At 38.9% G+C, this 25,652-nt stretch overlaps 1 long non-coding RNA gene across 2 annotated transcripts; it reads left to right on the top strand.

The window, feature by feature from the left end:
- The first annotated feature begins 2,125 nt into the window (after nt 1-2,125).
- Nucleotides 2,126-19,007, top strand: LOC149234880 (uncharacterized). Of its 2 annotated transcripts, XR_016246134.1 has the most exons (4): nt 2,126-3,012; nt 3,119-3,245; nt 18,464-18,644; nt 18,817-19,007. It is a non-coding gene; the product is annotated as an uncharacterized LOC149234880 (long non-coding RNA). The 2 variants fall into 2 exon arrangements; XR_016246133.1 differs by lacking the exon at nt 18,817-19,007 and having other exon boundaries at nt 2,129-3,012; nt 18,464-18,792.
- Nucleotides 19,008-25,652: the final 6,645 nt, after the last annotated feature.

Genomic DNA, 25,652 nt, shown 5'->3' with positions numbered 1-25,652 from the left:
GTTCTGGCTAACTCGCACAACCATATTTTACAAGCTGCAAAATTTTCAAAACTCAAATAATTGGAGATTAAAACTAGAAATATTCTTCTCCTTCCTTCTCGACCTTCCTTTTGTTACTCGCACTCTCTTTTGGAATGCGCAGATCTGCTACTATCTGCCTCTGTATGTCCTTCGGTCCTCACATTGCATGCTACCTTAACTGAGCAACTCGCTCAACCTTCCGAAAGTCCTTTGGAATCTGGCACATGACTTATTACTCTTGAAGCTCACACTGGCTGACTGTCAAAAATTGCTATGGCCTATTGCTACTGGAAATCTCAAATCTCCTAAAAACTGGATCTCGAAACCCTCTGAGAAATCTGGAAGTTTCCTCTTGTGTGTGCTTTTCTCTTCCACCCAACACTGATCTGTTGTTACAAAACTTGCTACAAATCAACTACGCCTATATTTGCTCAATGAACTCATTGATCTTCTCATCGGAACCCTCTATCTGGCAAACCACACCTGCAAATATCTGCTACAGAGGTTGATTGAATTTTTCTATTGACTGCAATTGAAAATTGAACCCTCTGCATATGCAAATTCACACTCTCTGGTGGCCTATGCAGAAATGAGAAATTATTTTCAAAACTTCTTTAGAAACTGCAAAATTTTCTCCATTCACTACTGAGCTTCTGATATGTTCTTCAACGCTGCCTTGATACCATGTGTAATTTCCTTGAAATTGCAGCAACTGGAAATTTATTCTTCTAACTAATTAATTATGAAATTTATTTGCTATGGAAAGCAATGAATAAATCACATTGCCATTATTCACAATAAAATTATGTTGCGGGAAATAAACTGGAATTGAGAAAATAGATGCTCACACAATAAAATGACAACAATATTTTTGGACAATAGTCCCCAGTAAAACCCCAAAGGGAAAACCGATGTAATATATGAGGGTTTATTTTATTATATGCAACAGAAAAATCTGAGTACAATATCTAGATGTCAATCTGGCAATCCTCTACCAAGATAATCTGGCCAAAACAATAGCGAGACAATCTGTCTCACGTGGCGTTGTTCCCAACTCCAAATCTGGCTCTGTTTGGGCCACTCGAAACCCCCTGTGTCAGCCTTTGTGCTGACTCTGTGCAAACTCTACTCGCACTGCTTGAGGAACTTCCTAGAAACTATTGTTCTGCCTGTCTCAGCCTCTAGAGATGACTCGCTTGGCCTCCTGGAGCTTGATCTGACCTCCGACAAGACTGCAAAACCTCTTCCGGCAACTTGCACTAGCTACTTGGCATTCTTGTAGAAATATTTTGGCCTCCTTGCTTTGTTGCTCTGCTATTGGGAATCTGCGTTGGAATACTCTGTTGCCACTCCTTCAATCTCTCTCTTGCCTTCCTTTTGGCTCAAACTCTTCTTCCTTGCTCAACTTTTGCAACTGGATAGCTCGATCTGCCCAAGGAACTCACTCTCCCTGTGTCTCATTGCTATGCTCAAGTGTGTCTTCTCTATACCCATCAACCTGCTCTTATAATCTCTCATTGGATCACCAACAACCATGATTAAATTGTTATCAACGACTAAGATCATCTCAAACTCAATCCGTGTGAGTTTCTAGAGCTTTCTCACCTTTCCTTAATTAATTCCTATTAATTAACCAATTTTCCTAAGTTAGACTTAGGAAAAATTTAAATGATGACTAATTAATTTAATTAAGGTGTTTCACAAGCTTATCTCGCGAAACCTTTTATGGGTTTTGAAGATCTCGTGTTCCTTAGTCTCTTAGACACAAATCGAGACTAGAACACCTATCAGATGCTAAAAAACTAACAGATGTTATAGACTTTCAACTCATGAATATATATTTTTAATTCTAAATAAATAACAATTTGTGGTTTTTTTTAAATTTTTTTTTTAATAAATTATCTATATTTTTAATTAGAATAGATTTAACTTTGAATTGATTGTTTATTTGAATATGAATACAAAACCTTGTATCGTAAGTTTCAGATAACGGTCAATATCAAGAACAATATTGACACCTAAAAGCTAGCTTTCATTTTAAAAAATTGGGCAGAGGAGGCACGGCGATGCACAAGAAATGGTATAATGATCTCGTTAAAGTTGCCTTAGAAATCTGAAACTACAAATGATCTGGCAAAGAGAAAGCCAACAGTCAACTGGTCTATCTTCGAACTCAGAGGCAGCATAAGCCTAGTCAACAAGACATGTCGGCATAGCCGAGTCAACTGTGGCATCGATAGAAAGGGTTGGTTCAACTGCAGCAGCCATGGAAAGGGCTGGTTCAAGGTTCATCTGCAACATTGATAGAAAGGGTTGGTTCAAGGCTTATTTGCAGCATCGATAGAAAGGGTTTGTTCAAGGTTCTTCTGTACAATAAACAAGATCTATTGTTTCTGAAATACCAAGTTTGGAAGAGCCTCTTTCAAAATAAGGCTCATTCCGCTTGGAAGCAAAATATGGGTAATAAATACCCCAAACATGTTACTCCATGGTGCAAACAACGCACACCTGCTAAACAATATTTATGGTATGTGGGCTATGGCTATAAGCCTTTGAGGGCTTTCTACTAGCACAGGTATGAGGAAAAATAAATGGAAGAGTCGTAATAAAAGCAGAAAGCTACCCAAACTCCAAAGCCTTCAAGGAAGACATTACATAAACCCTCTTGATTATCTCATGGGCCCATGTGCATGTCGAGTCCCCGCCATTATTTCTACTATTTGGCTTCGTCTTTCTATGTGGGGGAGTCATAGCAAAATTTAGCGGCTATATGGCTAGAGCATCGTACTTGCCTCCTGGTTCCTGCCTTGCCAGGTTCTTGAACTCCAAACCTTGTATCTTGTTTCTCAATGGACAGATTTCGGGTATAGTTGTAAGCGTTTTGTTGAAGGTTTCATCTACGAGGAATTGGTGTAAGGGCATTTGATGAGTTGTAGATGAAGGATATTGAGAAACCTTTGGGGTATCGAACTTGGCAGACCAACCTCCCAGGTATTCATTTGCCTCCATTTCTTATGGGAAACTGCTGGCTTTGGATTGCATTTATTGAATTTTTGTCTGAAGTTGCTGCCTATGCATTGGATTTGCATGGCTACAGAGAATGCCTAATTAATAGGCGGAAAAGATGAGTAGAGCCATCTACAAAAGGAGATGTGCGATGATGGACAACCTGGTATCGTAGGCGCGCTCACTATCAATTGGTTCAAGAAGGTTCTTCAGCGGAGGTAAACATCTTCCCCTCTTCGGATGTTGTCTTTTAGTCTGAAGGAAGAAATAAAATAGGCTATAACTGGTAAGGTGCCATGCCGTCACAAAGTAGATACCATGTATTTACCTTCGTGCCTCAACTGGAGATTCAGCGGTCTAGCCTATGGCAGAACCCTCAACCTATCTTAAGAGCCTGTTCAAAGCATCTTGGCACATAAATAGAGTCAAGGGTCTAAGAGGCTCTATTTTGTAAAAGAAAATTTCCTAACCCTGCAGTCTTTCTTAGTTCTCTCGCCCTGCATAAAGAAGTTAACCCTGCATAAAGCTGATCTCCAACCCTGCAGGAAACAGTGTCTTGAAAACTGTGGACTATTGTTGTTGGGAAGAGCGTTGGGCGAGTAGTCTCTGGGCTTCCTCCACCTAGGGCACAAATATGTAGGAGGTGGCGTTGTAGGGCTGGTCACAACGATCGCCATCCACAGGTCCACACGTATGTAGGAACCAATTCGAGTCTGCATCAGGTCACCTTCTCCACGTAGTATTGAGCACTCTCGAAAGAGAGTGCAGAAATGGAAAGGGGTAAATGGCACAGAAATGGAAGGGCAGTGTCCATGGCAAATGACCTGTGGTAAGAACCATGACAAACAGGCCAAGAGGTAGGAACCATGGCAGATGACAAACATGAGAAGAGCCACAGTTTCGTCCAAAGTTTAATGGCCGATGGCCAATGAAAAGAAGTCAATGGAATTAGTGCAGCGTCAAAGCGATATTGATCGCTATATACCATGTTGTTCGACAGGTATAATAAGTATCCAAATTGCACAAGGTTGTGTTCTCCTGCATGATAGTTTGAAGAATTTTCATCTCTATATATTTTAATTCATTTAAGCAGAAATCGGTGATGACTTCATGATCATGCACAATGGGGACACAGTTTTGGCTATAGCGGTCAACCTAGAAATGGCCATAATTTAGTAGCACTAACTTCTGGGGAAATATATGTTAAAACTATCTTCAGCTCCGGCACATGAGACACGTTTTGCCAATTATCACTCTTATTTTATCTTCTTGTTGTTTTCAATCTGGGACCAGTAATGTATGGACATGCACTCCCATTGGGTCTCTTCAAACCTGGAACTTTGTTAGGCTTTTCACATAACCATTCTATTGAGGAACTGATTTACCTTAATAGAAACTAATGGGCTTTATGTTGGGCTATGTGACACCCCTTTCCTAGGGGGATCAAAATCGGTATCGTGCTGTGTCTTATCATTTTGGAGCTAAATAAAATATTTTCATTGCTCATTTCTGTCATATTGATCATGTTAATATTAAAAACAGTAATTGGTTCCTTCAACAACTATGTGCATGACAAGATTGTGAACTTGACTGGGATTCCATTCCTAAAAGGATATTCCGAACTGTATAAATGGGAACTTGACTATCTGTTATGTTGAAATTCTTTTAGTAGCCTTTCATGGATTAGAGAAAGTTGGAAACATTGGACAAATTTTAAAGAACACTAAATATAATGGATTCCCAACCATGGATAAAACTCTATTGGTAAAGAAAAAAGAAAGTCTTCTATCCCCTAACTCTTGGTTTCAGTGAAGACGAAAGCATTTCATTCTTCAAAGACTATTCACCACATGCAATTGCATGGAATCAAATTGGTCAAGGAAACTATGTTCGGAAGACCTTACTTTACCACTATTCACCACATGCAAATACATGAAATCAAATTGGTCAAGGAAACTATGTTTGGAAGACCTTACTTTACCACTGAGAGAAGAGGCATGCTTCAAGCTGTCCATCTCAACACTATGTGAATGAAAGGATTTTATTCAACAATATTCACATTGGATGATTCACATTGGATCATTAAATTGTTTTTCATCCATCTTGATGCCATTCAAAGTGGAAAAAGTGGAGGAATCAACTCACAGAACCATTTTTACTAGCGGGACCCAATTTGGCAAAACATGGCTTGAAACCTTTTAGGAGCATTTTGAGGCATCAAATGACGTTTTTTAGGGATAAAGTTTTGCCACTTTTGCGCAACACATTTCATGCTATTCTACACATAGACCTTTTCAAGGGCACAAGAAGCGTGACAATTGGAGTCCGTATGCGAAAGTTATGCCACTTAGAAGTTGACCTTCCTGTTTTCATTACCATGGTTCGAGAGGATGTTGCGTCAACCTCCATTATTCATGGAAAAAGGGCTAGTAACGTGATTATGATGTAAAAAGACGCTAGAAGAGTCTATATTGTAACTATGGTTAAGAGTTGATGTAGTCAAACTTAACCACTAGTGGGCTATAGGATGTGTTATAACTGGGCCACTAGGAGGAAAAGGGGTTCCATGCTTTCAAGTGTGTTTGTTCCATAACTGAGCAAAAATAACCAAGAGGGATAGGAGGTAGAGCACACGAGGGGATTTGTGCACTGTAGCAGCCCACTGGCCACAAACCATACTTCTTTGTACTCGCAACTATATTTCCGGACAGAGAAAGAGAGCAGAGCGACCTCACCTTCCAGTTGGGTTTTTCTTTTGAAAGGGTTTCCTAGAGCAAATCTTGTGTTTAATGTGTGTGTGAGTTTTTATTTTGCCATTCTCTATTTTTTGCATAATTTTCATTTGCTTGCATGCACTATTCACAGTAAAATATACAAATTTAGAAATCTAATAAAACTGTAATAGTGTAGAATTTCAGATTTTAAATAAGCCATTATTAGATCTATTGTGACGAACCATTCAGTGGAATATCCACAACAATTTACGGATCGTATTGCTATCAAAAGTAGGTTTCTTTGGGTATTTTGTGGAGATTTGCAGGAGATATAGATCGGTGGTGCCGAAAATCGTAAAACCCTAATCATGGTCGACGAATATGTGAATGGCCCTCATGATCTTGCAGAGGTGAGGTAGCGGTTGGAACAACAAGTCACAAATATAAATCGCAATTTAATTCTCCTCATGGTGGCCCTAAGTAACAAGCTTGGAATATTTGGAGAACATGGGGGTTCAAATGCAGAGGACAAATCAGAGGGGGGATCGGGAGATCGGGAAGAAACAAAGAACTAGCCAAAGAAAGAACCTGAAAAAAATCAACCTAGTTCAAGTTCAGTGAACCAATCACAGTCCCTGTTTAAAATGGAAGTGAAGGTCAATATCAAGTCGTACCATGGTAAGATCAATGCTCTGAAGTTGAATCACTGGTTGTAGCCACTGAAAGTTTATTTCAGCGTCCATTGAATTGAGGAAGAACAAAAAATTTCATTTGTGCAACTAAAATTTGAGGGCCATGCACTAACTTGGTGGGAAAGCCACATGGAGACCCTTAGGTCGGAGAGAGAGCCTCTAATGATTAAGTGGGAGGACTTCAAAACCCTCAGTTATAGTTTTATCCCACTGGGTACATAGAGGACCAGTGGATTCGGTGGCACTACTTCAAGCAAAAGTCGGGCCAAAGCGTGTATGAGTACACCACAGAGTTCAGAAAGATGGCCATAACACTGACTATCTCCCCAAAGAACCCAGATGTACTCCTCAAGTATTTGGGCAGTTTGCACTGCCATCGATGAGAGAAAGTGATGTTGTTCAAGCCCAAATCAGTGGACCAAGGCTTGTGTACAGGCACCGTACCCAGAGAACATAGGCATGAAGAGAGCACAATCAAATGGATCGAAGCAAAAGGAACAATATGATGCTTCTAAGGAGGGGAAGAAGAAGCAAAAAGGGGGAAAATATAAAAAGACGACAACCACAACACACCACTGCAAATATCCTAGCAACCACTGCAACCATTGACGACCATATAAAGGAGAAGTGCTGGAAGTTGCATCCAGAGTTGAACTTGAAGAACAAAAACAAGATAATAAGAAGAAGAATCTCATGGCCACAAATTTGAGCAACCAAGTTGAAATCAACTTGGATGTGGATGAGCAGATTGCATGTACGTCAGTGCAGAAGGAGGTGAATTCGAGTAGCCTTCAACAAGAAGAAGATAAAGAAATAACCAAACTCTTCCATATAAAGATTCAGGTTAAGAAGACAAAGATTGATGCTCTATTTGACTCAGGATCGTAGGTGAATCTCATTGCAGCAAAGCTAGTCAAGAAGTTGGGCCTAGAAGTTTGTGATCATCCAAACCCATATCCATTGGGATGGGTAAATAAGGATGCAGAGTTGAAGGTAACAAAACAATGCAAAATTAGATTTGCTATCAATGCTGATTTTATTGATGAAGTAGAACTAGATGTGGTTCCCCTTGATGTATGTGGAGTCGTGTTTGGGAGTCCCTACATGTACATGCGAGATGCAATATTCATGCGGAGAGCTAACCAATATCAGCTCGTTAATGATGGAAAAGTGTTCATCATCAATGCGCACAAAGGCAAGTCGAAAATTTTGCTGGTAAGTGCTAACCAAGCCAAGAAATTGACCAACGCTAACAAGAAGTATGCTTTATTGTTTTTAAGAGAAATTCAACCTATAGAAGAGTCAGTAAGAGGTAAGGCATCCCTAGAGAGGTGTACTAAGAAACAAAAACAACAACTGGAAGAGTTGCTATAGGCATACAAAGATGTGTTCCAAGAGCTTAAAGGACTATTGCCTAAGAGGGAAGTGGAGCACAAGATCCAACTATTGTCAGACTCCCCATTGCTAAACATTTGATTGTACAGGCAATGTGTTGTAGAAGCGAGGTGAAGAAATAGTTGCAACAACTGCTAGAACATGATGTCATTTGATGGAGTACATCACTAGTGGGTCACCCATAATCTTTGTGCGAAAGAAATATGGGACTTGGCGGATGTGTATAGATTATAGGGTGTTGAACAAAATCACGCTCAAGAATAGATACCCCTTGCCCAAGATAAACAATCTATTGGATTAGCTACAACAAGCCAAATACTTCACCAAAGCTGGATTTCAAGTCTGGATATCACCAGGGTCGAGTCAAAGAAGAAGATACTTGGAAGACTGCCTTCAAAACTAGACAAAGTTTGTATGAGTGGTTAGTCATGCCATTTGGCCTATGTAATGCACCAACTATGTTTATGAGATTAATGAATGATGTACTGCGCCTTTTTATAGATTCATTTGTTGTTGTTTATTTGGATGATATATTGGTATACAATGCTATTTGGGAATAACACATCTCACATTTGATGCAAGTGTTGAAGACATTAAAGAAGCACCAACTGCTAGCAAATCTCAAGAAGTGTGAGTTTGCACGACATTCTTTGGTGTATCTGGGGTATGTGATAGGTGGAGGAGAGTTGAAGATAGATCTTGCCAAGATGGAGGTCATCATGTAATGGTCGGTGCCTAGTAATTTTTCTGAGGTCAGGAGTTTCATTGAGGCAACACAGTACCTGAAGAAATTCATAGCTTTGTTTTCAGCTGTAGCAACACTAATCCATGCCATAATAGCAGGTGGCAAGAGTTTCCACTGGAAAAAAGGTCAACAAAGGGCTTTCAATGAGCTAAAGAAGAAAATTAGTCAAGCACCAGTTCTGGCATTACCAAACTTGTAGCAACCCTTTGAAGTGGAACAAATGCGAGTGGGTATGCTATGGAGCAGTCTTGATCTAGGGAGGAAGGCCTGTATGCTACCATTCTAAAGTATTTCACGGGGCAGTTCTTAACTACCCTACCTACGACAAGGAGCTCTATGCACTAGTGCAAGCTGTGAAGAAGTTGAAGCATTATCTGATGGGAAAGGAGATAGTAATCCAAACAGATCACCAACCACTACAGTACTTGCAAGCCCAAAGTAAGCTACAACAGACCAGGCATTACAAGTAGATGGGGTTTCTACAACAGTTTCATTTGGTGATCAAGTACAAGAAGGGCAACATAGACTAGTCGACCAACATGATTTCAAGGCCACCCACATCAAAGATCACAACTTTGGGGACTCTTATGCACTTGAATCCATTCACCCGTGATGCATACAGAGAGGCCTATGCAGAAGATGAGGACTTTAATGAGGTGTTTCAGCAATTGCAGAGTTAGAGTCATGTGCACGATGACGACACCACCGCGACTACCATCTCCAGGATGGGTTACTCTATAGGCTAGATAAGCTATATGTTCCAAAAGGTGAGCGATTGCAGCTGATTAGAGAGGCTCACACCTCCAAGGTTGTAGGGCACTTTGGTGTAGGGAAAATCGTGGCTAACTTGCAAAGGTATGTGTATAGGTAGCTAGGGTCATAAGATGATGCATGCTTTGTTGTACCAGTAAGCTTAGCAACATGGAATATGGCCTATATCATCACTCACTTGTACCCACTCGTCCTTGGAAAAGCATTTCTATGGGCTTTGTGGGAGGTTTACCAACAACCAGGAAGGGACATGACTACTTGTTCGTGGAAGTTGACGGGTTTCACAAGATGTGGGTTCTGATGTCTTGTAGAAAGACCATTAGTGTGCAAGATGCAACAAACTTATTCTTTGGACAGGTCTAGGTGCACTTTGGAATACCAAGGAGCATCGTTTTAGATAGGGATACAAGATTTCTCAATGCATTTTGGACTACATTGTGGGAGAAGATGGACACAAAGTTGAAGAGATCTACAACATTCCATCCGCAGACAGATGGACAAACAAAAGTAGTCAACAAGACTTTGATGCACATTCTTAGGGGATACAACCAAAAGCATTTGAATTCCTAGAATGAAAATCTGGTATATATACAACATTCTTACAACAGAGCAGTCCATGCTTCTACATGAAAGACCCCATTTGAATCTTGGTTTGGATATTTGTCACCTTCACCTTTGGATATTGCATATGGGCAACAAGGAGGAGTGCGAGAAGATCTTACAGGAGATGCCTTGAGGGCTGAAAAATTTATAGAAAAGACCAGGCAGATCCATCTACATGTACAAGAGACATTGCAGAAGTCATAGGGGATATATAAGGTCAGAAATTATTAGTTCATAACAAATAAATTGTTCAAGGTGGGAGACAAAGTATGACTACAGTTGAACAAGGAGAGGCAATAGGGGCCTGGTAAGAAAATCAAGGCTTCGAGGTATGGTCCCTTTGAGATACTAAAAAATGTGGGTGGTTTCCCATCGACTCAGTTTACCACCGTATATGCACATTTACTCAATTGTGAATGTAGAGAATTTGAAACTCTATGAGCTTTCCATGTTAGATCAAGAAGAGGAACAAGTCCTATCTTATGTGGATGTTTTGGCATCAGATGCTTAGGAAAAGTTGGTAGAAGATACAATTTTGCAGAAGAGATCCAAAACTACAAGACAGGGGCAACATAACCTTTGGCAGATTGGGTTGAAAGGACAACTTTCAGGCATAGCTAAATGGTACACGAGAGAGAAGGTGGAGGAAAAATTTCCTCACCTCATTCAGTGGAAGCTTTTGGGGACCAAAAGCCTCCCAAAATGGGAAGGTGTGATCCAGATTGAATCATTATATTATCATAGTGTCATCCATCTCGATCCATTCAGAGTGGAAAAAGTGGAGGAATCAGTTCATGGGACCATTTTTATCGGTAGGACCTAGTTTGGCAAAACAGGGTTTGAAACTTTCTAGGAGCATTTTGAGGCATAAAATGACGTTATTTGGGGGCAAATATTTGTCGCTTTGGCGCCACACCTTTTTATTCTATTCTACACACAGAGACCTGTCCAACGACGCAAGAAGCGCGTCAATCGAGGTCCGTATGCGAAATTTATGCCACTCAGAAGTTGACCTTCCTGTTTTCACCACCATGGTTCGAGAGGTTGTTGCATCAGCCCCCATTATTCATGGAAAAGGGGCTAGCCACATGATTATGATGTAAAAGGCTCTAGAAGAGTCTATATTGTAACTTAAGTTAAAAGTTGATGTAGTCAAACCTAAGGACTAGTGGGCTATTCTACTGTGCTATAACTGGGCCACTAGGAGGAAAATTGATTCCATTCTTTTGAGTGGATTTATTCCATAGCTGAGCAAAAATAGCCAAGAGGGATAGGAGGTAGAGCACATAGAGGGGATTTGTGCACTGTAGCAGGCAGCAGCCCACGGGCCGCAGACCATACTTCTTGGTACTTGCAGCCATATTTCAAGATAGAAAAAGAGCGGAGCAACCTCACTTTCCAACGGGGTTTTTCTCCTGAAAGGGTTTACCAGAGCAAATCTTGTGTCTAATGTGTGTGTGAGCTTGTATTTTTCCGTTCTCTATTTTTTGCATAATTTTCATTTGCATGCATGCACTATTCACAGTAAAATCTACAGATCTAGAAATCTAATAAAACTGTAATACTGTAGAATTTCATATTTTAAATCAGCTATTATCAGATCTGTTGTGACGAACTGTCCAGTAGAATACCACGGCAGTTTACGGATCATATTTTGTTTATACTTAAACATTATTAGCTCAAAGTTGTCTATTTTAAAAATTGACAAGTTTGACTAAATTTTTATGTCAATGTCTTGATTTGATAGCAAGACCGTATTTTGATTATCGCAGTTGAAAATTTGGTGTAATTTCTATCAAGGTTCAGATGAAGATACAATATTCTAGATTTTTGTAGGTTTATTGTGGATGTCAATGGTCATTTGCAATTTAGGTCCAAAGTTCCAGCGTTTTAAAAAACGACCGGATCGAAACCGACTCAGCCGAGTTGGTCCCAGCCAGGCCTGAAAAAACCAACTCGGCCAAGTAACTGGTTCGGTCGGCTGGGTTAATACCGAGCCGACCCAGTTGTCTAACAACTCGGCCGGCTCGGCCGAGTCCGTATCAACCCGACCGTGTTACATACAGCGGCCCAATAATTTTTTTTATTAATTGTTGAATGTGGGAGACTCCAAAGCACTTTAGTATTTGTTTTGTTGGTCCTTGGGGTCCATTCCCCTCTCCCAAACCCTATTTAACCCACTCAACCCCTCTCATTTTCTCATAGCCATCTCATGCATTTGAGTGAGAATTTCAGTGAGAGCTTGTGAGGAGTTGTTGAGCTTGTTTTTGGAGCAGCAGTGAGGAGTTTTGGGCAAGCATTGTAGCTAGAGTGAGGGGCTTCTTCGGTAGCCATTTGGAGCAGCATTGAGGAGTTGGTTTCTTGGAGCAAGCTTGAGGAGACAATTTGTGTTTGGAGGTATTTTTTTCACTTGTACAAATCTGTTTTTGCTTATTAAATTTTATGTGCAAATTTTGAAATCCTAAAGAGTGCTTTTTGTGAAAGAAATGAACATTGAATCAATGTTTTTTTTTTCATTTTCAGATTGTTTGCTTTCATTTCCAAGTCAAAAAATGGCACCTAGAGTGAAAGATGCTGCTTGGGCATATGTTGAAATGGTTGAAAGTCAAATGCATTGCAAATTTTGCCATAAGAAAATTAAGGAAGGTCCTGGGGGCATTAATAGGCTGAAACAACTGTTGGCGGGGATTAGAGGCCAAATTACTCCATGTACCTCACCGGAAATTGGGGAGATTAGGAAGGAATTGTTAGCCAGCTTTGAGAAGTTTAAAGAAGATAAGACTAGGCAAAAAGAGAGGTTGAAATTGGGAGGAAGAGGAATATACAAAAAGTGATGGCTACCAACTCCCATTTTGATTTTGAGGGTTCTTCCTCTATCCCTTGTACTGGTGCATCCAACCCCTTCTGATATGTTCCTCCCTCTTTTGAGTCTATTCAAGAAAAGGGACAGTGTAGAATGAAAAAGGGTGATATGAATATCAAAAGTTATTTCACTCCCTCCTCTCCATCAGATGCACATGGTCCTCAAGCTAGTAGAATTCAAATGCAGCGCACTTTAGATGACCAATGGAAGAAAGAATTGAGGGAGACTGCTTGTGATTACATAGCTAGATGGTGGTATGATGCTGATATCCCCTTCAATGCTTCCTGTTCACCATATTATGAGCCTATGTTTGATGCCATACATGCTGCTGGAAAAGGCTTCAAAGGCCCTACTATGCATGAGCTAAGGGGGTATCGTTTGCAGAAAGAAATTTTATCCATTAATGACTATTTGAAAGATTTCAAGGACTCATGGGCAAGAACAGGATGTACCATCATGTCAGATGGATGGACTGATCAAAGAAACCGTACCATCATAAACTTTCTTATCTTCTGCCCACAGGGAACCATGTTTCTAAAATCAATTGATGCATCTGATAAGGTAAAAGATGGGCAATTGTTGTTTCAGCTATTGGATCAGGTTGTTGAGGAGGTGGGGGTGGCTAATGTTGTTCAAGTCATCACAGATAATGCCTCTAACTATGTTCTTGTTGGTAAACTGTTAGAGGAAAAACACAAGACCATCTTTTGGACCCCATGTGCTGCACATTGCATAGACCTCATGCTTGAGGATATTGGAAAATTAGATTGGGTCAAAAACACTGTAGATCATGCCAAAAGCATAACAAAATTTATCTACAATCATTCATGGATTTTGAGCCTCATGAGGAAACACACTGGGGGCAGGGATATTATTAGGCCTGCCATCACTAGATTTGCTACTCATTTTTTGACATTGCAATCTATGCTTTCACAACATAGAAACTTGCAAAAGATGTTTTCCAGTGAAGAATGGAATCTAAGCCAGTGGTCTCACAAACTGGAAGGCAAAGAATTGAAAAAGAAAGTTAATGAAGAAATATTTTGGAGAAAGGCAGCAGAGATTGTGAAGCTTGCTAAGCCACTGGTTAAGGTGTTGCGGTTGGTGGATGGGGAAAGATTGGCTATGGGCTTCATTTATGAGGCTATGGATCAAGCAAAGGAGCAAATAAAGAGGGCATACAAGGATAAAGTGGCTAAGTATGGGCCCATTTGGGCAATCATTGATGAAAGATGGAACAATCAACTCCATTGCCCTATACATGCAGCTGGCTATTTTTTGAACCCACGATATTATTATAAAGCTAAGGAGAGAGGAGCTTTGAGGGGGGAGGTTAGAGATGGATTGATTGACTGCATTGATTGCATGATCCCGTTGGAGTCTAATCAGCTGGAGATACAACGACAGGTCACGACCTTCACCAATGCCTCAGGTTCCTTTGGGAAGAACCTAGCAAAGATTGCAAGAGAAGCAGATGATCCAGGTAAACAAAAATTTCAATTTTCAAATTCTTAATAGTTTTTTTGTTAAACCATTTATAATTTGAAAGTTGGATATAACTTGTAATTTTGTTGAGCTAACTCATTACACTCCTATGTTTTTTGCAACACAATGGTGGGAGGATTTTGGTAGCCATTGTCCTGAATTGCAGAAGTTTGCAATTCGTATTTTGAGTCAAACTTGCAGTGCTACTGGGTGTGAGCGCAATTGGTCCGTCTTTGAGAGGATTCACACAAAGAAGAGAAACCGTTTGGATAAAAAACGGTTAAATGATCTAGTCTATGTCCAATACAACCTCCGGCTCAGATGCAACCAATTGCTGAACAAAAGACCTGATTCAGATCCCATTGTGTTGGAAGACATTGATCCAACATCAGATTGGGTAGTGGAGAGTCATCTAACAGAGTTTGCTTCTGATGAGGATATGGATTTTGAATTACAGACGATAGCATCACTCGAACATAATGTTCAGTTGAATGCAAATCTTGATCCACTTGTACCAGCCTCAGCCTCACAGCCAGCAAGTCCTCCAGTTGCAGGCGCTTCCTCTGCTCAGCCACGACAGAAGCGCATATCTCGTCTATCTCAGCTTGCATCTGCTGCATAGCCTGCTAGTGCTACCACTTCTACAGTTGCAGTTGGAGATGATGATGAGGAGGAGCCATGGGGCCCCCTGTTTGACTCTGATGATGATCCAGAGATTGATCCACATGATCTTGGCTCCTCTGGCAGTAGCTACTAGCCAGTAGTACTGGTCACAATTTACTTTTGTTGTAGAGGCCATTTCTAGCCTCCTTGGTTATGTGTTTTTGTTTTGATCTCTATATCATGATTCATGATCATGTATGTATTGGACAGTGCACTGGGTGCCATTTTGATATAATGGATATATTCATGAGCCTACTTTGATCATATGTTGTCTTCCATCTATATTCTAATGCTGTGCATTTGGAAACATGAATGAAAATCTTTAAAATTATTTTTTTTATAAAACAAATAAATATTTAATGTATTTTTTACAACGACCGAGTCATTGAAATCGAGCCGGCCGAGTCGATACCGAGTCCGAGTCGGAGTCAACCCTCGGCTGAGTCGTTGTCGGAGTCGGGGTTTTAAAACATTGGGATTCCAAACAGCATATCTGTATATCAATTCTTGTCTGACTACTTCGGGTCATGCTTTTGTTTTATCTGGAAGCTTATATTAGTTGAGAATTGTTTTATATGGAGTCTTATGTAGTTGAGAACAATCCCAAGGAAAAGTTTGGTAAAAATTACGGAAACATGTCAACAACAAAACTATAGGATAGTAAAGATTTTTTAAAGACACAACTAGAAATGATTTGTTTTTTACACTTAGGCTTGAGATTGTGTATGAGAAATTGAGTGTGGGTTCAATGCATGGTGCCTTTGAAGAATTGTTTGGGACTAAATTGCGGAAATTCAATGGAAACTAGACTAAGGAATTATTGCAAAGGTTATTTTTGAAAGTTTCAGTATGTTATCAAATAATTTCTTGTTTGACTGATGATATAATGAATGACTTATTTAGGACTGGTCCAGTAGCATTGAGATTCCTCCAATTTTACAGAAGGTATAAATCTAGGAACAAGTAATTATAAGAAGTTTTGGGTTTCATTTTTGGACTAACTCCAGAAGGATGACGTGTAAATATTTTTTGCTAATTTAATTAAGAGACAACTTTTGATTTGGGGGTGCAGGTGCAGGTCCAAAAATAAAGATGGCAAACAGATATGTAGAGATTTAAATAATGGTTTTTAATTTTTTTTGCTAATTTGGATCCTATTTTCCTTTATTCAAGGTGTATTTTTTTCAAAAAACTGTAGGGACTGGAACATAGTTTTTATTATTAATCCTTGTTAATCTCTTCTTATTTTGCTTGGTTGATAGTTTTTTTTAGTACCACAAAATGCATTTCTCGTGGAAACTCATCAGGCACGTCCCCTCATTTTGAGGATGGTAACTAGGATAAACCAGATTCTTCAGGGTTCAAGGCAAGTTAACATCCCAACAACAATTGGATAAACCAGATTCTTCAGGGTTCAAGGCAAGTTAACATCCCAACAACAATTGGTTCACGAACAGCAACCATGTCACACACTGAGATTTGAACTGGGACAGGGTAGGAAACAATTTTTCTTCTCAGCCACCCGAGCTACACCCAATTGACTGTTGATAATTATACATCTGTGTGCTAGGTTTTAAAGATTTTTTTTCTTCAGGGTTCAAGGACAAGAGAACATCCTAACAACAATTGGCTAATTATACATGTGTGTGCTAGGTTTTAAAGATTTTGAGATTTGAACTGGGACAGGGTAGGAAACAACTTTCCTTCTCAGCCACCTGAGCTAGATTTGAGATTTGAACTGGGACAGGGTAGGAAACAACTTTTCTTCTCAGCCACCCAAGCTACACCCAATTGACCGTTGATAATTATACATGTGTGTACTAGGTTTTAAAGATTTTTTTTTTCTTCAGGGTTCAAGGCCAAGAGAACATCCTAACAACAATTGGCTAATTATACATGTGTGTGCTAGGTTTTAAAGATTTTTTTTCTTCAGGGTTCAAGGCCAAGTGAACATCCTAACAACAATTGGTGTTTAGATCCACATCTCAGTTTAAGGATGGTCACAAGCTACCATCTGGCACAAAAAACTGGCATTTAACTACAAAATGTTTATAAGTAATAAAGAAAACTAAAATATGCCGGTTTTGTGTTTAAAAAGGAACAACTTATTTTCCTTTTGTTATTTTGTACAAATTTTGTGAAGAAGTTTGGATCTTACAGAGATGTCCTGCAAGTAATGAGCTGGTTAGAGGAAACATTGCTTTGGGCTTCTTTTTTACGTGGGGACTATGTAATCCCTCCTGTAAAATATAGTTCTCATTGCATTGCAGTTTAGTTTGAAGTGTGTTACCTTCGTTCATAATTAATAGCGTGTATGTTTCTCTTCGTAAATTGCCAATTACATTTGGAATGCATTCTCTCGTGTTTACCAGATAGTTTATTTGAATGCCCCAAAAGAATATTACTGGATTTAGTGAAGTCTATTTCCAGGAAATTGGTGGTTGGTACGTTGAATGGTAAATATAAGCTTAAGGTCTTCAGCATGCCAGAATTTAAACTTGTTCAAAGATAACCACTATACAGAAAAGAACTGAGACCTTAGGAATCTCGTAGACCATCGCTTTATCTTTTCAAATGATTCGTTTTCATATCCATCTATTTTCTTCAGTGTTAATTTATGGATTATACAGAAGATGTATAGAAGACGTGGAATACTGTAAATGGCTGAATTCATTTATTTAAGTTTTTGCTTATCATTGATGAAAAGGACGTCGGGATAATTAAGAGTCAGCTCTTGTGTAATTATTTGTTTGACCTGTTATTGGAGAAGCTCCATTAGACAAGCAAGAAAAAAAGTGGAGTGGACTTTGCATCAATTCTCACCCAGTAAATAGAGTATAAATTTTTTGCTTCCCGAAAATCATTAATTGAGATTTGTTGTTGATGTTCTGAAGACTGCAAGATTAGAAGTAACATGTATTTTCTTGGTAGAAAGAAGCAGGATGTAAAATTTTCCATTACTTTAGAGAAAGGTGAAAAAAAGTGTAGTTCTAATGTCCATTTGCATCGTGAGGGGGAATCCACTTTCTATCTCCTTGTTTCAACTTTTAATCTTGCCTCACTTTAATTTTTCAAATTGTAATAGCATTACTTGAACTTATATTGCAACAGTTTGCATGTCATGTCCCTCAAGTGATCTGTAGAATTACATGGATGCATGTTAACAATTTTTAACTCAGGATTTTCATTTTGCATTTGATTTATAATTTATAGTAGTTATATGTTGCCACTTCTCCCCAGATAGAAAATCACTAGCAAGCGCCGGACATGATAAGAAAGTAATGTACGTGCACATCAACAACCAGGGTCCAGTAGTAATTTTTTGAACATGCTTAATCTAATTTGATGGCTAAAGTAATAGAGTTTTGAACTTTCTGGAAATGCTGGTGTTGTGGAACATGGACAATCTCAAAGCTAAGCATTCCCTTGAAGATAATTCATTCTTGAGAGTAGATGTGTGATTCAGTGCTAATTCAATGTACTTGGTTACGTCTTCTTTTGACAGAATAATCAATATCTGGAATGCGGACAATGTCAGTCGGAAAAATGCCTTCTATTAGTTCTTCAAGACTTAGATTCTATTTATTGATAAGAGCATTGCGGCAAGTGATGATTAAGCCAAAGAAACAACAGTTGTATTTGTTCCGAAGAAAAAGAGTTATCTCTGTTTGTATTTGTTTTAAAGAGTGAGTGAACTCTGATATCCTTACTGAGTCTAGATCAGATATCTTGCACTAATAGTTACATTTCCAAGCTTCACTATGGCCAATTGCAAGTGTCTGAGTATTACATGAAATTCATCTAATTTTTTGGTAAGATACTTTTGTGACAGAATGTGTCCTTCCTCTCCTGTTGCAGATTGCCATAAGCAGCTAGACAGCGATTTCCTTCTATTGGATTCTTGTTATGCTGATGATGGAAATAAATATCTTAATCTAGTATTGATGCTGATGCTACAGGATAATATACACATTGTAGTTTAATCCGTTCTTGGATGCGTGCATTTGTAAGTCATGGTGATTTAATTCAAAATTGAATGGAGCATAGTTGGATAAAAATAATTCAGTTGTGTCGGTAACTGATAGGCTGTTAACTTTCAGTTGTACATTCTGTCATATATATAATTTCAAGCAGATATACAAAATATACATAGGTTTCTACTTTGGATCAGGAGTTGCTCATAATGAGCATCAGAAACTAAAAAAAATGTGAGGTAATCCTATCAGTCCTAATATTGTGTTCACCCATAAAAGAAAAATGCCGTTAAAGCTCTACAGAAAGCAAAAATACTCAGAATGGAAAACATCATTTTTTCGTCTTCCTCTCTCTAAAACTACCCTCCTCAGACAAGACCCTCCTCAGACGAGAGGGCCTAAACATAGAGAGATCTTGTGATGGAGAGAAGAAATCTACCTCCTCTGACCTGGAAATCCTTTTATGGAGAGTGAGAACCTGTTTAGTTTGACATTTAGTTCTCTATATATATGATGGAAACAAATTTTAGAAATTCTTTGTAATTCCTTTATAATTTCCATAATTTGAGAGACATATTCTGCACGTTGTTTTTATCATTGATCCAATTTATAACGATTTTAGAGTTACCCAGAATCTGAATATTTTTCAGCAGCCAGTATCATCAAAACATCTAGAGGGCATTCAATTCCACTCAATTTATTTGTTCCTTCACCAAAATTTGCTTTAGCGCTAATTAAATTATCTTAAAAAAATTAAATTAAATGATATGCCACCTAACCTAAAGTCTCCTTGACAAGCACAATCAAAATGACTCCATGGCTTGAGACCCGCAATCACACAGAATGTGATAGCGACCATACACACAGGTACACACTTAATGATTCCACGATAAACACGTTTGATTCCCAATATCCCCAGCAACCTAGCTAGTTTTATTATCTACGTTATTATTCTTACTTCTTAATCCGTAGAAGATACAATGGTTAAAGTACACGCTGCCACCTTACCTAAGGTCTCCTTGACAAGCACAATCAAAATGACTCCATGGCTTGATTTGTCAATGTATATGATTTACCAATTTTTGAATTATGACCCCATGCAACCAGCCTATGGATTCTGGATCCTTCCATATTCTCACTCGAGCCCCATTTCCCACCCTTTGATCCATGCCAACCAATTTCCAATCATTGCGAAATCTTTTATTAGAGCTGTCCATATCATGGAGGCTCCTATTAGACTCCTACTATTTGTTCATTGGAAGTGTGACCCAAGCCTCAAGAGAGAAAGGGTCATTATAGTTTTGCATCGACACTTATTATATTACATCATGCTTTGTACACTTCCAAAAACTTTTTGTTGCCAATGTTGGACCAAAATGGATCCTCAATCCTTCCATATTCTCATTCGAGCCTCATTTCCCATCCTTGATCCACGCCAACCAATTTCCAACCATTGGGAAATCTTTTATTAGAGCTGTCCACATCATGGAGCCCCTACTATTATGTTCATTGGAAGTGTGACCCAAGCCTCAAGAGACAAAGGGTTATTACACGTCCAAGCCTCAAGAGGCAAAGGGTTATTATAGTTCTGCATTGACATCTACTTCTATAATACATCATGTTTTGTAAACCTCCAAAACCTTTTTGTTGCCAATGTTTGACTAAAATGGTGAATATTTTTCGAGCCCATTTATATAGATCCTTTGCCTTTGCTATCTTGTTCCATTTTGCATGCCATGCCTTTCTCTTCTCCCTATTCATACAAAACTAAAACACTTTTTCCTTATTTCTTTTCCACCATACCTTTGGAATATAAAAACCACTGATTGCTAGCAAATAGGTATTGCTTTAAACTTTATTTGACTCAGTGTTCCTCCTCTTGATAACCACTTGTAGTGCCATATTGAGAATCTATTTTCTATTCTTCTTATAGCCAATTATAGTCCTTAAAGCTATAGATATTAAGCTTCATCATGAAACCTAAATATTTCATTCTATCATCCAAAGAAGACATCTTGAAAGAAAGAATTTGAAGTGTCCTTTCTTGTTCTACTTCCTAAGATATTTGATTTTTGAAAATTTACTTCCATCTTTGTCACACCACAATATACCTTTAAAATATCCTCGTACTTTTCTACTTCCCTCATAGTTCATAACTCAAATAACATATCATTCCTATAAATAGTAGATGAGAAAAGGCCAAAGTTCTATCATTATTCATTCTGTTTAGAGCAAACATTCCTTTTATACTCCATATGTTGAAGTTTCAACTGAAATACAAAAATGCACCAATAAATCCCTCTTGTGTGCCTTTTAAGGCCACAAAATCAAATAATTCATTTTAGAGCTTGTGCAATGTACAAATAAAAAAATGTTAAAAAAATAGGTAAGTTTAAGACCAAAGTGTTCATAAAATAACAATGATATGAATATTCATTTTGTCTAGAGAAAACATTCCTTTTATACTCCACATGTTGATTTTTCTACTAAAATGCAAAAATGCTCCAATTAATCCTTCTTATGTACCTTTCAAGGATACAAAATCAAATACATCAAATAATTCACTTGTTGAGCTTGTGCTACGTATAGTTAAAAAAATATTAAAAAGATATGTATGTCTAAGACCAAAGTGTTCATAAAATAACAATGATATGATTCATTGAATATGCAATTGAAATTTGGTGCTCTTCATGGTATAACCTCAAAAACAGCTTGTTGGCCACCATTAGGGCTCTAGATTTTATCTTTTTGGAAGTTGGGAAGAATAGTTTATAGTTCATCCTTAAAAACCTCTTCTAGTAAGTTGTTATTGTATTCTTCATTTGCAAATCTAGGAAAGAAATAATTAATTTTAACCACTTATATATATATATATTTTTTTTATTTTTTTTTTTCTGAATTTGACTAATTCTATTATCATACAAAGCAAGTATACAAAATAGTGTACAAAGGGCAAGGCTTAAGAAGATTTGCTTGTACGCCCTGGCCTTGCCCACTTTTCAGCGCCCAAATTGAAGAGATTCAAAATTGGGTATGTTGCTGTACCACTGCTGACACTGTTACATAACATTGATAGACTGAACATAGCTGGACTGAACATAGATGGACACCAAAACACCAGGGCCGTAGGATGACCCGGACAAAGACACAGACAACTGGACAAAGACACTTGACACTTGGACAATTACATGTGACACTTGAACAATATAGCCGACACATTGACAATATAGCCGAATTACACCTGAAAATCCCAACAAAAACAGAAATTACCAGGACAATTTCATTCTTCATCTGTAGACTGGAGCGCCTCTGCAATTTGGCACCCGAAGTGGAGCGTATTCTCCGAATCAGAGAGCTGAATGATCTTATTTGGGCTGCCCTTTTGGGCTGGCTTGCTCGGACCAGCCAGAGTAGCAGCCGCACGCACCGAGGGGCCAACATCAGGATCCAGATTGGTAGCAGGGCGTTCCAGGCCCAGCCCATAAGCATGACGAGGCTCCGACCATCCCGGCCCCGGATTACGCTCAGGCTGAGCCCAACCAATCCCTGCTCCGACCGGAAGGCAAGCAACTGGAGAGTCTTCTCTACTGGAGCGCTGCCCTTCTGGCAGAGGCTCGACACCAGGTTCAACAGTAATGGACACAATCAAAGAGGAATTGACTTGCGGGCAGGGGAGTCGATACCTGAGCATGGGGAGCTCCCTTTGGCTTTCTTCAGCAATTGGGCTGCTTTCCTTTTGCCCTCCCACCTCATCGTTGCTGTCCTGAAACCATTGAGGCCGCGAGGTAACCTCAATGGAGGAAGAGGGGGAATAATGGTCATCTTTCGGTGGAGCTCGGCCCTGAATACCACCCCTCCGGCTGCCCATTCTTGGCCTATCCCTCGGCATCTTTATCCTCCGTCCAATTCCAATACTCTGCGCTTCAACAAGGGCTAGTGCAACCCCCAGTGTCAGTAACGAACACCAGCACCAGGCCCTGACTCCGGCCCCAAGAACCAACCTCGGCAATAAGAACCAGCTCCAAGAACCAACCCCTGCAACACGGACCAGCTCCAAGAACCAGCCCCAACAACGAGAATCCGCCCCTCGAGCCAAAAGACTCAGCAAATCCGCCCCTCGAGCAACAAGAATCAGCAACAAGAATTCCAGCAAAAAGAACCAGCACCCACTCCAGAGACGAACAACAGTCTCACGAACAGCCTTCTCGCAATCCCAACTCCTGGAGCTTACACCCCTCAGCTCTGCAATCGCATTGCTGTTTGAGCGGAGAAGGGTCTCCTTACAATGCTCACGAGTTTCCCTCCGTCGCGCCATCCTCCACAGTTTAACCTCCCTCACCACCCTGTCTCCCAACTGCCTCCCTCGAGCCGAGTAGACAGGCATTAATGCCTTCTCCTCGTCGCATTCAACTGTTTTAATGCCGCCCAACGCGTGGTACCACCAGGTCCTGTGAGCTTGACACCCGCCCACGTGATGGCGTGTGCCCTTCCCTCTTCCCTTATACACCCGCATCCGGGATTAACCACTTATATTATTGTAGTCCTTTTGTCTACTTTGTAAATACCTTTGAATTGTTCCACCCCATACTTTGCAATATCTTCATAATTTGTGGCCACCAAAGCATCATTCTTATTCAACTTTGTTAGGTCCCTACACTGCAACTCCTTTATTATATTGTTGTGCCTATGTAGTCCCCATATTGTTATTATTGTGCCCCATAGAAGCTCACTATTGTTATTGTTTTGTTCTTACAATATTATTGTTATGTTGGTTTTGATTATATTGTGACCCTTTAGACTTCTGTATATGGAAAGAAGGCCTTGTCATTTGTATCATCAAGAATTGTTCATTTCTGTAATGTAAATGAGGTTGCCCCTTCGAAGAGACTTATTTTGAAGTCGTTGATCTATCTTTTATTTTATTTTGTCAGCTGATTTCATAACATTTGGTATTAGAGCTTTGGATTTTAGGGTTTCGCTTATTAAAATAGTTCATCGTGGCATTTTCGCTAATTTTTATTTTTATTTTTATTTATTTATTTTTTTCCTACGAAGTTTCAGAAGTTGAAATTATACAGAAGCATTAAGAACTACTCAAGCATTGAGGACAACGCTTTTTGAAGGAGAGGAGCATGTAGCCCCTTATTGTTATTAGTGCAACCCACTTATTGTATTGTTGTGTCTATGTAGTCCTCATATTGTTATCATTATGCCCCATAGAAGCCCACTATTGTTGTTGTGCCTTTACAATATTATTGTTGTGTCAACTCTGATTATATTGTGACCCTCTAGACTCTTATATATATAAATGAGGTTTTGTCATTTGTATCATCTAAGAATTGTTCATTTGTGTAATGTAAATGAGGTTGTCCCCTTCAGGAGACTTATTTTGAAGTCGTTGATCTATCTCTTCTTCTATTTTGTGAGCTGGTTTCATAACAAACTTCCATATAATGTTCATAGTTTTCTTGTGATTTTCATAATAATGAAAGAATATTGATTTTTGATCTCCATTTTAGAACCAAAGTGCTTTAATTTCGAGTCTTTGTATTTCTTCCTTGTTAGCCAATGGTTTCTTCTTCGTTGTTCCAAAGTAGTAATCTCTTTTTTTGTTTCATCTAATAGGAATCCATGCCACTTATTATTTCACAACACCTCAAGTTTAGAATCAACTTGAACCGAATCTCATCCTAAGCAGTTGTAGCTTGTTACTGTGCAAATTGTAGTTAAAGATAAAGTCCCTCATCCACAAGGTATAACTTTAAGTGGAAACCATTAGGACAATCAATACTATCACCTTAATGACTTATTCCCTTCACTTTACTGTAGGGATTATAATTTTTATGAATTCCAAATATGTTATAACCTCCAGTCATTATAATTACGATATTATTATTGTGGAATCATTTGCCAAATCCTTTTTGGTTGTTCAGGCTTAAGGGTTAGTTCAGATTTTTATGTGAATGGTTGAGATGTTTTTCTTCAATCTAATTGTTTTATGCATAGATACAATTTGTTGGATATGTATTATGGAGGGCTTTTCTTTCCTTACCTTGTTGAGGTAGTCCTCTTTAAGGTTCTCATTTGTTTAATAAAAATTAGTCTAAGTTTGTTAGTTTCTTTGTGTGTGTATGAACCTGGTTCATTAGTAGGATTTCCAATTTCATTGGTGTAGTGTACCCAGTGAAAATACTCAGAGCATAAAAACAAATGACATCCATGTAGTAAGCAAAAAAGTGATCATATAGCTAGCACAATAATATAAGGAACCAAAAAAACTACTTTTTATTAAAAAAAAGATAATGTTCACTTACCTCTTCGAGGGGGAAACTCCAATAGAGTGCAACATTGTTACAATAATTCCCTAAGACATGTTTTACAATGCTTCTACATCTATATATGCTACTTTCTATCCTCTTATAACTTTCTATAGGAGGAACTTTCTAGGTGTTGAAATTTGGGTAGCTTGGAAGGTGTTTCTGAGTAGAGAAAACCCACAAAAAGGAGTTTATTGGGAAAAGTATGCAAGTGTTGGGGTTTTGGACCCAAAACAATGGGCTTGGAGCCCAAGGAAATTAATATTAAATTCTAATTTGCTGTTGAGGGGTTAAGTGAGGGTTTCTTGAAGGGCAAAGAAGACCACCAAGACACTCATACTAAAGTATAAATAGAAGACCTAATCACAAGTGAGAAGGATTTCACTTGAGGCCAGAAGGACTT

The sequence above is a fragment of the Pinus tabuliformis genome, chromosome 8 (assembly GCF_031772625.1).
Source record: "Pinus tabuliformis cultivar Carrire ecotype Pingquan chromosome 8, CPIR1, whole genome shotgun sequence".
Classification (NCBI taxonomy): domain Eukaryota; kingdom Viridiplantae; phylum Streptophyta; class Pinopsida; order Pinales; family Pinaceae; genus Pinus; species Pinus tabuliformis.
Note: the sequence above shows the minus strand (reverse complement) of the source record. Positions and strands in the feature narration are given on the sequence as shown.